Source organism: Dendropsophus ebraccatus, chromosome 12 (genome assembly GCF_027789765.1).
Source record: "Dendropsophus ebraccatus isolate aDenEbr1 chromosome 12, aDenEbr1.pat, whole genome shotgun sequence".
NCBI lineage: Eukaryota > Metazoa > Chordata > Amphibia > Anura > Hylidae > Dendropsophus > Dendropsophus ebraccatus.
In genome coordinates, this window is record NC_091465.1 from 34,163,463 (window position 1) to 34,181,310 (window position 17,848).

Below are 17,848 nucleotides of genomic sequence, written 5' to 3' on the forward strand. Positions count from 1 at the left end.
AGAAAAAGGCCACGATCAAAGGCACGCATTTTTACATTAAACAACGGGCGTTGATTAATGACAGTGTACAATTACATTACACTGTATGGAATCACGGCTGTAGTGTATACACACTGTATACACTATGGCCGTGGTTTCTTGCGGCCGCATAAACTAATTGACAGGTCCATTTTGTGTGGCCGCTATTCAGAGAAATAGCCTGTTCTCACAATGTAAAGTTTGGCTCCCGGACGTACTTTACATTGTTCTCTATGACTAATTGAAGTGCGAGCACACCCCAATGTGCCCGCATTCCAATTAAAATAAAGTGATCCTTGTACAGATCCTGTAAGTGTGGTGCGGAACAGCAGTACCAGGGTGAGAAAAGATGGTAAGTATAGGTGTTTTTTATTTCCACCTGCCTGAGCACAATTATAAAAAAGAAATACTCTCAAGAATACCCCTTCAATGTATGAACTATAGTTCTGGGTCAACTAAGTGCCACAGATCCGACTTTGCCAAACCCAGGCTATCTGCTCTCATGCTCAGGCTTAGTTGGTCTAGCTATAAATGTAACCTACAACAGAAATGTAGCATTAAATGTTTGCCGTCTTACTCATGTGACTCCTGAAGAAGGGGGACCCCCTCCCCTGTTATTAGTATATACTGAAGGTGTAGTAGTGGCGATCCAAGCAGGACCAGGACCAAAGATTCCCTTTCAGGGCCGGTACAGGTGTGGAAATGGCAGAAGTGTTCAGCGTTGCCACACACTATTTCACTGGTGTCCCTGACCTGGCTGAGTTGTATCTTCTATGAAGTCTACCATAGATATATGTCCATCCTATAGCACAACTCATTAGGCGCTCCGGTGCCCGGTTCCTGGTCGCTTTCTGGTGTCTGACGCAGGCCCCAGACGTGACGTCTCAGGTCCGCTCAGCCAGTCAGTAAAGGAGGCGGGATCTGTTTGAAATCCGCTCAGATCCCGCCTCTGTCACTGACTGGCTGAGCGGACCTGAGACATAGTTACATACATAGTTAATACGGTTGAAAAAAGACACATGTCCATCAAGTTCAACCAATGTATCGTCTCGAGCCCGCGTCAGACACCAGGAAGCGCCTGGGAACCGGGGACCGGAGCAACGCGATGCGGGACCCGCCGCTGGAACGGGGGAGGTGAGTGGACGTCTTTTCCCTCAGCCACCTCCTCCACGGTCCCAGCAAAAAAAGTGCCCCCCTTAAGTTTTTATTTAGTTTAATGCAATAGGAAGCGTCCCTCTTCCTTTTTCTCCTTATATACTGAAGGGGCATAGTTAAGGGGTTTATCATTGCTAGTAGGTGTAATGGTGGCCCCAATAAAGTGACCACTAAGTCCTTAATACATAAAACAAACCTATTAGGAAACTGTAGTTAAAAAGCTTTTTTAAGGGCAACTCAAAGATTAACATTAATCTTGATCCCTGCAACTTTGTTCCTTGTAAGTAAGCAGGGCAACACCCCAGCACCTTTTTGTGCCCCAGCAAATTGTATGGCATTTTAAAGCACAATTGGACTTGTAGCCAATGTGGACATACAAGACAGGTAAAAATATTGTGAACATACAAGACAAGTAATAACATTGTGAACATACAAGACAAGTAATAATATTGGTGGTGCCCTCCAATAAAGGGGTTGTCCAGCGGAAATCTTTTTCTTTCAAATCAACTGATATCAGAAAGTTACATAGATTTGTAATTTACTTCTCTTAAAAAAATCTCAAGTCTTCCCATACTTATCAGCTGATGTATGTCCTGCAGAAAATGTTGTTTTATTTATAGTCTGACACAGTGCTCTCTGCACCTCTGGCCGAGACAGGAACTCTGTCTCGGTTTTCTATGAATCCTATAGAATACCTCTCATGCTCCGGACAGTTCCTGTCTCTGCCAGAGGTGGCAGCAGAGAGCACTGTGTCAGACTGAAAATAAAACAACATTTTCTGCAGGACATACAGCAGCTAATAAGTACTGGAAGACTTGAGATTTTTTAAGAGAAGTAAATTACAAATCTATATAACTTTTTGACACCAGTTGATTTGAAAGAAAAAGATTTTCGATGGACAACCCCTTTAAGTTACGGGTGATATGTATAAGAACTATGAGGTTCAACTTCCTCAAGTGCACATTATGCAGCACACAATCCAAGATCAATACAGATGGGATCCTTCTTATGAAGCATAAAGGTCATGCAGTATAGAGTCACACACAGCCCACCCTACAGGCATCAATATTGAGTAGGTGTATTCCCAGTGAAGTAGATGGTATGACACCATCACTCCATATCCGACTTAAGTAAGATCCAATCAGGACCAAAATATTTTGCAAATCTATCGAACATTCAGGAATAGACATATCCAATGCTGATTCCTATGTGATGCATTATGTGTCATGCCATTTAAAGTCCCACTTGGGATTGATGTAAGATTGTGCTATGGCTATTATATATGTATAAGAATTAAGTGGAATTAAGGGTGCTTTATAAATAATAATATGCATACATATGAATAGGCTGCCATGGCCTCCTTTAATCACTGATCAGCAGGGACATTGGGACTGGGATCAATGCCATATTAAAGGGGTTATCCAGCAAAAAAAAAATTTCTTTCAAATCAGCTGGTTTCAGAAAGTTATATAGATTTGTAATTTACTTTTACTATTTAAAAATATCGTCGTCCCATACTTATCAGCTGCTGTATGTCCTGCCGGAAGTGGTTTTTTCCGTTCCTGTCTGACACAGTGCTCACTGCTGACATCTTTTTTACCAGACAGTAGCAAATCTCCATAGAAAACCTCTCCTGCTCTGGACAGTTCCTGTCTCGGACACAGGAGGCAGCAGAGAGCACTATGTCAGACCGAAAAGAAAACACCACTTCCTGCAGGACATACAGCAGCTAAAAGTATGGGAAGACTTGAGATTTTTAAATAGAAGTAAATTACAAATCTATATAACTTTTTGAAACCAGTTGATTTGAAAGGAAAAGATTTTAGCCGGATTACCCCTTTAGGGGTAAAAACCAACAGGTTTTTTTCCATAAAGGCTTTATTACCACTTTTAAATTTTAGTAAAATATATCAGAAAATGGTAAGAAGCGTGACTACATGTGACAATGTAAAATCAGCCAGCATGCATTAACACGGCATGGAAATGATACGTTACAGACGTAGGTAATAACTAGACTGAACACAACTCAAACCTCCTCGGCTCTCATGCGGGTTTCATGTATGTAATAAATAGAATCAATCTGTTTAAGTATCTGGCCCTTAAGCAAAGTCACAGGTCATATGTGGCTATAAATCCAGTTCTCATAAAACCTGACAGCCCCCACAACAGGTGCCGGGTCCTAACCCCAATTGATGGCTCTTTTATTACGGCACAACTTAAGTTAATAGCTCCTTCACGGGCTGCCCAGTTTTCCTTTCTTCTTGTGGTTGAAGGAGATTTCTTAATTTGAACCATTAATTCATTTCATATGGGTTTTTAAGGTGTGTTAATAATGAATAACGTGTGCAAATCACAGATTTCCCTGTAAAAGGCCAACATAAATCTGTTCTCACCTCCGAGCGCAGATATATTTTAACCCCAATATTTCATTTGCTAAAATTGTTGATTTGTGGTGAAAATACAAATTCCACTTAGTTCGGGAATGTTAGTTCTGTCAGTAATTCATTCTCATTTATTTCATGTGTAAACTCTCAAGAGTCAAAGTCAATGTAGAGCGAGTCCTTCTCATTTTGTGCCTGTACTCCAAGGCCATAAAGGAGCCATACATGTAGTGCTGAGCTAAATAGTAGACATTGTAAACGGACGGAGCTGCAGTGTAAAGCATTAGAGAGTAGAACAACACACTTACACCATAATAAAACAGGAGGTGGGGTTCAGTTGGCCTTAGTTTACTATAGGAACTGTTCTGGTATACTGGATTTTTAGTAACCAAGTCGCCAATAGTAAGTGAACTTGCTGAATGTCTGGGTTTGGCCAAACCCGAACACTCTGCATTTGACTCCCTGTGGCTGGAGAAGTTGAATGCAGCCCTACAGCATTTAGGGTGATTCTGTTACCACCATTCCCCCCCCAAAAAAAAAAACTAAATAACAATTGTACCATCAGATAATCCAAGATCTGTCCTGGGGTCTGTTCGGCAGGTGATGCAGTTATTTTCCTAAAAAACAACTTAACTTAAACTTGCAGCCCTGTGTCAAATTGGCGTGGCCTTGATTACCCCTGTCCTAGGCTTGCGCCCGACCCCTCCGTACCTCCTCCCTACCCTTTGCCTCTGGGCAGGATTTCTCCAAATCATCAATTGTCTGAACACTGTACAGGTGGTGGATCATTAAGGCATATGTGCAGTGTTCAGACAGGTGATGAATAGGAGAAATCCTGCCTGGTGCATTCCTAATGGTAAAGAGGGCGGAGAGGAGGGACGGAGTGGCGGTGCAGGCCTAGGGCACAGGTACTCTAGGCCACTTTGATTCGTGCTGCAAGTTTAAAAATAGTTTTTTAGGACAATAACTGCATCACCTGCCCAAGGGACCACAGGACAGATCTTGGATTAAAAGCAGCTATCCGATGGTACAAGCTGTTTGGGGGGGGGGACAGATTGTGCGTACAGAGTCACTTTAAGTATACCAATAAAGAAAGCGGGCACCAACTATATATACCTAAGTGCTAAATCTATACATAAATAGGGTCAAAATTACCCAAAGAAGAGCAAAGCATACGTACAAAAAGGTAGCACATCAACCAATACTTTATTTAAAAATAAACCTTCTACATAAAATACTAAACAGGAACAGTAAAACTAGGGAGAAAAGTTCCTGATACTACCAAACATTAAAAACACTTAAAATGTCACATGCTAATCCTGCTTTTGTCCAAGCTGTTTGGTAGTGTCAGGGGCTTGTCTCTCTAGTTTTACTGCTCCTGTTTAGTATTTTTGTATAGGGATTCTTTTCATTAAAGTATTGGTTGATGTGCTTCTTTTTTGTGCATATACTTTTCTCTTCTTTGGGTAATTTTGACCTTGTATATGCATTGGTTTAGCACTTAGGTATTTATAGGTGGTGCCTGCTTTCCTTTTTTTGGTTTACTTAAATCCTGTAGGGCTGCATCCAACTTCTCCAGCGTCAGGAAGTCAAATGCCAAGCGTTTAGTTTTGCCGAACCTGACAATTTGGCAAGATCGCTCATTACAATTCACAACCTTTGACCTACTCTCTTTACTGTTGGCAGCTTGGTTACTAGTAATTCAGTAGCCGCAATTTACCTACAGTTGCTATAGTAGACTTGTCTTCCTAGTTTTACTGATCCTGTTTAATATTTTTTGTATAGGGATTCTTTTCAATAAAGTATTGGTTGATAGGCTACCTTTTTGTGCATAAGCTTTTTTCTTCTTTGGGTAATTTTACCCTAGAGCATTTGACTCCCGGTGGCTACAGAAGTTGGATACAGCCCTAGGGATTCCTGGAAAACATGGGCCATGAGCTGTATTCACGTTTTTCAGGCAGCTTTAGGGCTGCATCCAACTTCTTCAGCCACCGGGAATCAATTGGTGCACACTCAGCTTCGGACGAGGTTTGCTCATCTCTACACATCTTTAGTTGAGAATGGACATCCACTTCCATGGCCTACAGGGAATCTGTCAGCTATGTATAGATATGGGACCTCCTCTAGTCTGCATGCAGCCCCGGAAGGTGGCAGAAAGTATATACAGTATTAGGCTATGTTCTCACAACATATTTTTTCGTATTTCTATGGCCATTGTTGCCGACTGCAACAACGGCTTTAGTTAATACAGAAAAATACGTTGGCTTGCTGCCTATGGGGTCCTGGCCAGAGCGTATACACATAGTATACGCTTTGGCCGGGACCCCTAGCGGTGCCACAAACAACTGACATGTCAGTTTTTTGCAGCCACTATTCATTGAATAGCGGCCTCAGAAAGCTCTGTCAGTGCACACTATGAAGTGAGCAGCTCCGGCCGCAAGCTTCATAGCGTGCAGTGGTGAGTTCTGATGCGGGCGCGTGCTGATGCGCCCGTATCAGAACTCTGCATCAGGAAAGATCAATCGGGATGATCTTTTCAGAGACCGGCTGCTCCGTCACCCGGCCGGTCTCTTACGCCATGTGAACATGGCCCTAGGCTATATTCACACAGTGTAAAAGTACGGCCGTTGTTGCAATCAGCAACAACGGCCGTACTTTGTACGAATAGCTATGCTGCATGTTCTTCTATGGGATTCCGTCCGGAGCCTATACACATAGTATATGCTCCGTCCGGGATCCCAACCAAGTGGCGCCGCAAAGAACTGACATGTCAGTTTTCTTCGGCCGCTATTCATTGAATAGCGGCCATAGGAAACCATGTCAGTGCACACTGTGGAGCTTAGCAGTGTGCTATGGGAAGTTCTTATGCGGGCCATAAAGATCATACAGCCGATACTGCAGTACCAGCCAGGATGATCTTTGCAGAGACCGGGCGTTCCGTGACCCAGCCGGGTCATGGAACGGCTGGTACAATACGCCATGTGAACATGGCCTTATGGTGAAAGCTGTCAATCAGTGGAAGGTGGGCAGAGCTGGGCATCCCATAAATATGTCAGACTTGCATGGCATTGCTATCATATTGCAATAAAATAAACGCAAGTTCTCCAAAGCAATTACATTTTTACACATAAATGGCAAATCGCTGTATCCAGTGTATGGGTCTCATATCATAAATATCATATTCCTACAAGGTGAAATTCCTTAGAAAAGTTTAACATTTCTTGCATTGTCTTGGCTTTATTCAGGTATCAGATAGTCCAAAGTCGGAGCTATATCTGACTGTAGTGACAGCTGTGTTTATACCAGAGTCACGGAATAGTTTCCAGTCAATATATAAAATGGAATAATGACTTCAAAAGAAAACAATATAAAGCAAGTGATGGTCCATCCACACAGCACAGCATATAAAGCATCAGTCTCCTATTGAAGTAATTCTTCTAAAGGAAAATGCCTCTGTAATAAGACGTGCTTTGGAACATGGTATAAGATTTTCCTCACACATTCTGTATGGATTTCAAAATACCTGCGTGTGTCTCCTCTACATGGAGTGGCCATATGGGCTACAAATTTATGAGTGCCGTACTATGAATATAGTATATACACCCATATACTGCTATGTACAATGGCCATGGAGAGACTTTTAGACCTTGAGTCACACTAACATGGAGAACAGACCCAAGGTAAACTTTCTACCTACATGGTGCTACCACTTTAACCCCTAACGGATTGAGCAAATTTTCATTTTTGCACTTTTATTTTCTCTTCTTAGTAGAGAACCAGGTTTTTTTTTTTCCTTGCAACAACTTTGTAATGACATGCTTAACTTTTCCGTAAAAAATACTGCAAAACCACCAAAAAATATTTGGGTTGTAAAATAGAAAGAAAGGGCCATTTTTCAAATATTGTGACAGGAGTTCGCCTTTAAGCCATTTGCCATGGGGTAAAACTGATAAATTGGGACTGACTTACTAACGTGTTCCCGGCAGCAAATTGACAGGTTTTTGTGCATTCTCCCTTTCGTTTTAGTGTTCCGACATAAAGGTGTGCAACACAAGTTTGCCAACAACCCGACAAACTCGCAATTTTTGTCCAAAAACCTGTGGGTGATGTAATGAGATCCCTGATTTATTTATTAAAGTGTACCCATACTGTGCAATATCATGAATGTAACATTTAAATAGTTTAGGCAATTCCGCATGTGTTGATACCAAACATGTATATTATTTTATTTGCTTCTATTTTTTATTTAAAGTGAATGTACCGTTGATTCTAATGGAGCCGAGTGACAGAGAGCAGGGGAGATCGTCACACTGGGAGCTGGCAGGTTCGCCTCCATTTCTTCATGCCTGGCCAGTGCTCAGCACCAGACCGACACTGCGCCCCAGCACCGGAGGCGGGTCTATTGTAACTGTTAAAGGGGGGGGGGGGATTAAAACTTTTATCATGGAATAGATTTTTTTACCAACTCCCCACTACAATTTCACAGTGAGGAGCTGATCCGGCTGCCCTCGTCGGAAAATGTTAACAATAAAAGTATTAATGTAATAAAACTTATTGGTGTAAACACCACTAGGCTGCAAACACAAACTGAGGTCAAAAGTGGTGCTGTTTCTGGAAGAAAGCAGCTCTTTTTTTCTAATCTAGATAAATTCTTTAATGTAAATGTTCCCTTTTATGGTTTACTAGGTTTTAATTTACTGTTTTTCTTGTAATATTCCTTTAAATATTTGTTTGCCTAAATGAAAGTATATCATCATTACCCTATTAGATAATTATGAGGTCCTGTTGTCCCCTTCTTCACTGTTGCCATCATATGGGTCACGTGGTTGCCTGTTATACACTGTGGGGGAGATTATCAAGCATGGTGTAAAGTGAAACTGGCTCAGTTGCCCCTAGCAACCAATCAGATTCCACCTTTCAGTTCTCACAGACTCCTTGGAAAATAAAAGGTGGATTCTGATTGGTTGCTAGGGGCAACTGAACCAGTCTCACTTTACACCATGTTTGATAAATCTCCCCTAATGTGATAAATTACAACATACGGTCTACTCAAAATGTGCTGGAATACCTCCTGGTACATCAAAAAGAATGTGTCTAGAGCTGAAGATTAAGACTCCCAGTTACAATGTTTCTCCTATCTAATAAATAATTGTGAATGACTGGGTCTCCTTAGCAACATACAGATCTGTGGATGGAAAGTTTGCAGCCCTATTGATCACTGGCATTATACCACCATTCACCGCATGGTTGAATACTAAGAAGCTATAATGTTGCAGATAAAGCCAGCCATGGACTTATTTACAACTTTGTAGCTTCTTTGTAATGCTAGGAGGGTTATTCTGAGGTCAAGTTGCTAATGAACTCACTGTGATTAGGCCTGCCAGCATTACAAAAAAGCTACAATGTTGCAGATAAAGCCAGTCAGGGACTTGTTTACATCAGCTGTCTCAGAAGAGAGGGGGGAGGAGGGGGAGACAGATGGAAAAGCTCACATACAGATTTTTGTGTTTTCAGCAGAAAGCAGCAGGGAGGGAAAGGGAGGACAGGTGGACTTGCGGGTGCGTATACCTTCGGACCAAGCAGGAACAATATTGTTTTATTTTATTAGATCGAACAATTATGCACGCTAAAATTTATAATGTGTTTATTTATTTTATTATTTTTACTGTGTCTTATTTATAACATGGGAAAGTAGGTGATTATTGGGGGAGGGGCTTTGGCACATTTTTAAAAACATTTGTTTACATTTTTTACACTTTTTAAGTCCCCCTAGGGAACTATCACATGCAATCATTAGATTGTATACACTGGTCAATGCAGGGGTGTAACAAGAAATGGCTGGGCCCCATAGAAAACTTTTGATTGCTCTCCCCTCCTTCCTGAATGTCCACTAAGCCATCAAGTCTAGTCAATACTGAATAACTGCAAGTGCTGGGCAAGAGTGCTTTAGGATCCTGAGAGGCCACCTGGTGCTGCAAATGAGGACAGCTAAGGGGGCCCAGTGTATTGCAGGAGTAGGCCATGGGGCCCTCTGATGTGGTGGGCCCCATAGCAGTCGCTATGGCTGCTACAGTGGTAGTTACACCCCTGGGTCAATGTTATGATATAGCATAGCATTGATAAGTGTTATCTGTGTTCTTATGATAGAGCCTGCCTGTGACAGACTCTATAAGAAGACTGAAGATCAGACTGCACAGAGGTAAGCTGTATACCTTCAGCAGTAGGCTATTTGGCAGAAATGGAGCGAGGGGGTCCCGATTGGTGACAGGACTGCCTCCCGTTACTCATACTTAAGCGCTGCTCGCGGCGCAGCATTTAAGGGGTTAATGGTGGGTGGCAGCTCTTCATTGACGGTAAGGACCCAGATACGGATAGCTACAGGTCCTCTGTCCCAAAGATTTCTGGCAGACCTCTCTACTATTTCATAAAGAAGGCACAGGTACAAGAAAAAAAAAAGAAACCCATACCATGCAGTATACTTTTTCATTTTTAACATAGAAGTTTATGTATGACAGATTGTCACAAGGTAAAACTTTGTGGCCATACCCATCCCCCCAAAACCATGCTCCCCTATCTCAGCCCTTCTGAAGTCTAACATATGGTGGAAACATAGGACGTGCCATTATTTGTGACTTTTTAATTCTCAGTATATTCCAAACCCTGGTGTAAACTGAGTGATGAATGCGGGCCATAATGTATATCATTACATGCACAGTGTGGTATACCAGCAAGATAGAGCGGGGGATAAATAAACAAATACATATAATTATAGTGGAAATTATAGTCCAAATAGATTTACAACAGTAAAATCAATAGCATTCAAATAACAAATATATAGTCTTCATTCAATCCAGCTACATAAATAATTATCTTGAAGAAGATTCTACACGTTCTTCAGCGCTGTGGTATCTTGTGCCTTGTACAATACTTCTTCCAGTGCACACAACATTCCGTGCAGGAGTCTAACTATAGATATAGCACGTGCACAAAGAAATCAATGCTATACCGCCCCTTCATGTGATCGATGGAAGGTTACCTAGCAGGGCACTGATGTGCAGTGTAGCAGGAAGGAGTGGGTTTAATAAAAGTGTATATTTTTTTTACCAATTACAGACAGGTATTGGAAAATGTCGCTTTTTTATAATTAATTTCTTTTTTTTCCCTGATATACTATATATATATATATATATATATATATATATATATATGTAATAAAATAGAAAAAAAATGCTTCAGGAGCAGGGAGGTACTTGTCCACAAACCAAAAAATGCATACAACATAAAAAAACATAAACTTGCACTTGGTGAGTGGTGTATCCCCACCACTCACTGTTGTATGATAGTCAGCAATAGTTCAAAATGATTTTAGCCGGGATCGCTACACCCTCCGGATACCTCCAACAGCTTCGGCACAGGTATATGGAAAAAAGCAACAAGAAAAGAAAAGTGGGGAGCGATCTCTTAACAAACCAACTGTACTGTAAAGTAATGTTGCACAATGTATCCACTCACTTCTCTGGAAGGAGAGTTAGTTGTCAGAAATGAGTGATGATTGACAGCAATACTAAAGTTTTCCCACCAGTATAGATTTCTTTCTCCCAATCTCTTTGTACGGCTTCTAATGCACCCATCCATAGCTATAGTAAGTCATCCCTTATCCTTCTATACAGCTTATTGATTCTTCACCTTTCACCTCTTCTCCCTCTGCCCAAAAAGGCACCCATACAATGCCCCAGTCCCTAAACCTCCCACTATAGAATCAGTACTGGGACCATATTCATGAAGAGACCCTGTCAGCAGATTTATAATGCCCTGAGTCAATAAGGGCCCGGATGCCAACACATTTTTTTAATTATTACAAAAAAAAATGTAATATTAAAAATTAAAATATTTAAATGTTAATGGACAAATCTATGTGTATGTATATTTATATGTAATTTCTTGCCTTACATCATCTTACATTTATAAGATATACCAAGCAGCCATAAAGGTGAATGCTATTACTTATTACAATGGGTCTTATGAAAGGGTGGAATATATCAGGCAGCAAGCGAAAAGTCAATTCTTGAGGTCGATTTGTTGGAAGCAGGGGAAACAAAGGAATCTGAGCAACTTTGACAAAAGCCAAATTATGATGACTGGGTGAGAATATCTCCAAAACAGCAGGATTTGAAGAATATTCACAGTAAGCAGTGGTTAATAGTAGGGATGGTCCGAACCTGCAGAGGTTCGGGTTCGTATGAACCCGAACGCTCGGCAGCAGATTCCCGCTGTCTGCCCACTCCGTGGAGTGGGCGGATACAGCGGGAGGAATGCCTGGAAAACTGGGATACAGCCTATGGCTATGGCTGTATCCCAGTTTTCCAGGCGGTCCTCCCGCTGGATCCACCCGCTCCACGGGGCGGGCAGACAGCGGGAATCATTACTGAGGGTTCGTACGAACCCGAAACGAACTCGGTTCGGACCATCCCTAGTTAATAGTGTCAGAAGATAGTACAAGGACAATTGGTCACAAATGCCCAAGTGGGGAGCAAAGACTACCTTGACTGTTCCAATCCCACAGAAAGGCTAGTGAAGTGCAAATGGCTAAAAACAGGAATACAGCCTGGGCCATAGGTTGTATTCCTGTTTTCCAGGTGGGACTCGGGTTGTCTCCACCTTCCCCACGGAACAGGAAGTCTGCGGGAGTCAAATACCGATAGTTCGAGTTCGTACAAACCTGAACATCAGCGCTGTTCCATCATCTCTACCAAAGAGCAATGGAAGAAAGTGGACCGATCTGATGAATCAGGTTTTCTATATCATGTAGATGGACACTGTGTTGGTCACTTAGTGAAGAGATGGCACCATGATGCACTGAGGGAAGAAGACAAGCCGAGGGAGGGAATGTGATGCTCTCGGCAAAGTTCTGCTGGCAAACCTTTCGTTCTGACATGATGTGGATGCATCCTGGACAAGGACCACCTTCCTAAATAGGAAATGTGGTGAGTAGTGAGGGCACTTAGACTGATATTTCAGTGAATGAATGGTTGCCACTAACAAATTGCCATTTTTAGAGGACTGTATACCGTCATTATTTCATAAGTTCTTTAAGGTAAAAAAAAAAACAATCACAAAGCTATCCATAGTTTCTTTTAGGACTATACATCAGAATCTATTATGAATAATAAATAATGATATATTGTAATAGAGTTCCCATAGACCAAACTACAGAAATTATTGTAGAAAAGTTCTGCAAAGTAAAGACAGAATAGCAGTGACTGTACATAATGTTAGAGCTACTTAGCTTAAAAAGAATATTAAATAAAAATAATAGTATAACAATAAAAAATGGAATCCACATAAATGTAACTTGTGGGAACCATGTTATTAAAGTGAACCAGTCACCGTCAAAACCCCCCTGCAGTGTTACATCCAATGCTATAAAGCACTGATTTGGACCATATAACTAATCACTACCAGCTCTCCTCCTAGCCCCATGAAAAGAAACTTTTAAAATTTCCTATGCCGCATGCTAATTACCTTTATCTGGTCATCAGGACGGTCTTCTCCGGCAAGTAGTTACGGCTTACGGGAAGTTTCGCCTACATCATCTTTAGGCCAAACGTGCATTACGCCACCGTCCAATCCGTGCGCTGTTTTGGATCTGGACTAGCGATGATGTGAGCGTCCATAAAAGATTACAGGATGGTTCCACCACGTGACACTGCAATTGTAATTACGCCCAGAGAGGCACGGCAAATTTTAAAAGTTCTTTTTTGGGGGCTAGGAGGAGAGCTGATAGCGCTTAGTTATATGGTCAGAATCACTGCTGGGGGCTTTATGGCACTGTATGTAAAATTGCAGGGCCATTCTAGTGGTGATTTGTTAAAGGGGCAGTGAGGTGTAAAGCATTATTTCAGTAAATAACACACATTACAAAGTTATACAACATTGTAATGTGTGTTATTGAAGTGAATGGCCCCCTTCCCCATGTCCCAACCCCACGCTAAACCCAGAAGTGTGATGCTGTATACTTAAGGAATCACTGTGGACCCTGGCAGCCATCTTGGGACGATAGTTATGCTCAGCCGATGGCGGCTGAGCAGCTGATGACGTGCTGGAGGGGGGCGGCATGAGGGAGGGGTGGAGCGGTCCGGCCAGCCTCCTGAAGATGACGTAATCGTCCCAAGATGGCGGCCAGGGTCGACAGTGATTCCGTTAGTATACAGCATCACACTTCCGGGCCTAGAGGGGGGGGGGGGGGGTTGACATGGTGAAGGGGCCATTCACTTAAATAATACTCATTACAATGTTGTCTAACTTTGTATTGTGTGTTATTTAGCGAAATAATGCTTTACACCGCACTACCCCTTTAAGTCTGAAGTCTATTGTAACCACACATGCTTCTGGTCACTATAGAGCTTGTATAAAGCTTGTATTCCTAGCAGATGGAAGCTAATAAAATCTGTGCTGGTGACCCGCACCATTGGTACCTGTATAACTCCTCAGCACTGCAGACCATGGGCAAGGAAGCACTCAGCTAATGATTCCACTTTTGTTCCTCTGAATTTATTGTGACCAGGAAATGGACATCTTTTGTAGATTATTGGATTACCAGCATGCTGGTGGCATCAATGTGGATATCTGGGCTTGTCTGCTCTAAGCCCTGGTCCAACAAAAGAAAACTAAGCAGATGGTATAAGAGTCCATGTGCCTTATATTACAGCACCTTTTGGAGAGACATTTTTTCCCCATTCACACGTACACTCTGGATTTGATGCTGTGTTGAGTCATTTAGTTACTGTATGTCACTGCATCTCTTTAGGAAGTCTCCCAAACTGGTTGCCTGTGAGAATCAAACTTAAATGGTACCTATCATTTCCCTGAATGTGCACGCTTTGCGGGGTTTGCGGTCGCTGACCGACACAGTGTGGAGTTAGCCTAGGGACCCGTGTGAGTTAGGGGACCTGCACGTGGTACATGGGGCGATATGGTTTGATCAAATTATATACCAACATCCTGGCGTTGGTTTTTAAAATAGGCCTAGCGGCATTGGTATCAGCCATAGGTAGGATGTGCAGCCGCTCCTTTCTCTCCATGTCGTATTTTATAGTTACTGTATGTCACTGCAGCTCTTTAGGAAGTCTCCCAAACTGGTTGCCTGTGAGAATCAAACTTAAATGGTACCTATCATTTTGCTGGCGTGGCAGGAAACCCTTTCAAAATTTACCTGAGGAGGGATGGACAAGCCAACACCATTATGACTGCCCATAATGTCCAGGGTGGCAGCTTAGAACACTTAGACTTAAAAGAACACTCCACTTCCCGTAGGGCATACAGCAGCTAAGTACTGGAAAGCTTGAGGTTTTGCTATATGCTCCGGATGGTGCGTTTAAGAAAAAATAAAGGACACTTAACTCCCTGGCTCCTGTGTATCTGAAACACTATGTTCTGCTGTTCAGCCACTTCCTCCCCTAGGGCCGTGATGATGCAGGCCCGCCCAGTCAATCAGTGGTTGCAGAGGTGTCCCTCCTCTGTCACTGATTGGCTAGGAAGGCTTGCATCATCATGGCCCTAGGACCCGGAAGCGGACGAACAGCAGGACAGAGCGTGTCACGGAAGCCAGGGAGGCAAGTGTCCTTTATTTAAAACAAACCATCTCCAAGTATATGCAAAAAGGCTTCCAGCTGGAGTTATCTCTCCTGTCTGCTGCCTGTCCTCTCCTTACACAGGGGCCTTCAGCACGGCTGAGCATTCCTGTGTTTTCTATGGGGAGGGTTAAGCTACAGCCAGAGATCTCTGGCTGCAGTTTATCTCTCCCAGAACAAAGAGCTCGGGCAGTAATTATCCATCTGACGCCTATCACCACCGACATCATCTGTTGTTGGTCATTTGACACAGCCCCATACACCATATACTGACAGCTTACCAGAGTACAAAGTGTATGGGGACCTTTGCGATCTGAACAGTGTGGAACCCACGTCTCTTGTTTTCCCCCAATAGCCATATGATGCTGGATCCTTCATAAGTTTCTAAATTGTGTCATAGAGGCTGTGCGGAGCTGCAACATGCACACCTCCTCCCTCCCAATGCCTCCCTACATTAATTGATTGACTTATACAGCTCCGTGCTGGAAGCCAAGGAAATCAGGGAGGGGTGGAGGAGGGAGGAGGCATGCATCTTGTGGCTCAGCACAACCTCTTTGACACTTAGGCTTAGAGCACAATCTTGCTCTAACAGATTCCCTTTAATATGAATCTGTGAGGATAATCATCACAAATCATCAGCTCACACAGAAACAGTATGAACTCACCATGAGTATCATAAATTGGATCTATAAAGTGTATACACAGGCAAAAACTGCACTGCAAAAGAAAAAAAAAAATCAGTGCAGAATTTGCGGTGTGTTTTTCTGGGGCTGATTATGATGTGGACATTTCCCATTAAAAACAAAACAATTGTGTCTATTTAAAGCCAAAGGGTTGTTTATGTGGCTTTTTAAAAAGGGAACCAATTGGGTTGCTTTGGTTCCCTGCAGCACTGTATAAAGCTCCTCTGCAGCTTGCGGCATGTGTCGGCCGTGGGTGCAGCAGCAGCTTTATACCCTAGAAAATGAAGTTTAGTCCACCAGCGCACGGCAGGGAGAGGTGCGGCAGGTAGTCATCTTGCTCTCTGCCTGTCACTCATCCCCACCAAGCGCGCTGACAGGGAGAGAGTGGTTACTAAACTAGGGTGGGTAGCAGCCCAGATGACTACCTGCCGCACCTCTCCCTGCCATGCGTAGGGGGAATGAACTTCTCAGGTATAAAGCTGCTGCTGCACCCACGACCGATACATGCAGCAAGCTGCAGAGGAGCTTTATACAGTGCTGCAGGGAACCAAAGCAACCCAATTGGGCTGATTGCTTCCATTTAACACCTCTTGTGCTAGTGTTTTAATCACATTTTCTGGTATTTTTCCTCTAGGTTTCTCTATACTGTAGGACTTAAAGTGATACCCTCAACCCCCTTACTCTATGTGCAGTTCTCCACACCATCCACAAGCGTAGATGTTTTACATTCTCTATATACCTGTATAACACTTGTCCGTGTCTTCTTTCTGTATAAAATCACTTTATCGGAAGACAGTGTCACCTAGGCGGAGCGAGGGGGCCCATCTGCTGCGAGGCTCCGCCTAGGTGACTCTGTCCACCGCACAGAACTGCACATACAGTAAGGGTACTATTACACGGAATAAATCGGCCGAATCGGGCCGATTATCGCTCCGTGTAATAAATACAACGATCAGCCGATGACAAAGATAGGTTAGAACCTATATTTGTCGAGCGCCGACCGCGCATCACCACGTGCAATAGCGGTGCGCGGCTGGCAACTGACGATATACTTTACCTATTCGCGCTCCAGGGCTGCTCCTGCGGTCCGCTTCTCCCCGGGTCCTGCGCGCTCTAGCTTCAGAGCAGCCTGTATATATTTTAAGCAAGGGCTGCAAGGACATCGGTAACAATGTCTTTTCAGCCCTTGTTAAACGATTATCGGGCCGTGTAATAGGCCCAGTAAACGAGCGCCAATCTAGCAGATCGGCACTCGTTTACTGGTATTATCGGGCCCCCATCGGGCCTTTTACACCAACAGATTATCTGACAATTTTTTTTTAAGCCAAAACCAGGAATGGACTATAAACAGAGAACAGGTAATTTAGGAAAGACAGAGATTTCTCCTTTTCAAATCCATTCCAGATAATCTGTTGGTGTAATACAGCCCTTAGAAGGATGACAGTATCACTTTAAGAAAGTGTAAGAAAAAAATGCCACAAAAACACCCAATAAAAATGCTTTTTGAAAAAGCAAAAGAAAAAAGTGCATGTGAAACAACGCCAAAACATACATACAATTCCCTAACATTCTTCTTTTCCTCTCAACCTTTTTAAATCTAATTTTGGTGGAAAAGCTGCAAAGAGTTCCCCATCCCCGCAGCATCCAACTATATATACCTAATGCTGATATATATATATATGTATGCGCTTATAGTGCAATTCCATAATATATTAGGTCCACATGATGAACATCCCTTCAAGCCACAGCCACCAAGACAACAGAAGAGAAAGCTACATTATGCCAAAGATCAATATCCTTCTGCTAGGCATCCCTGCTTTATCACAATAAGCCTGGCAGCTCAATCAAATGACATCCATTTAATTCAGTTTAAAATCATTTAGTTTTTGTGCAGATCCTCCAGTAACATTTGTTTCCTGAGCACAAAAGGTAGCAAGTAAATCGGCTCCATCTTTTGCAGGCAGCAGCTGCATCTGCTCTC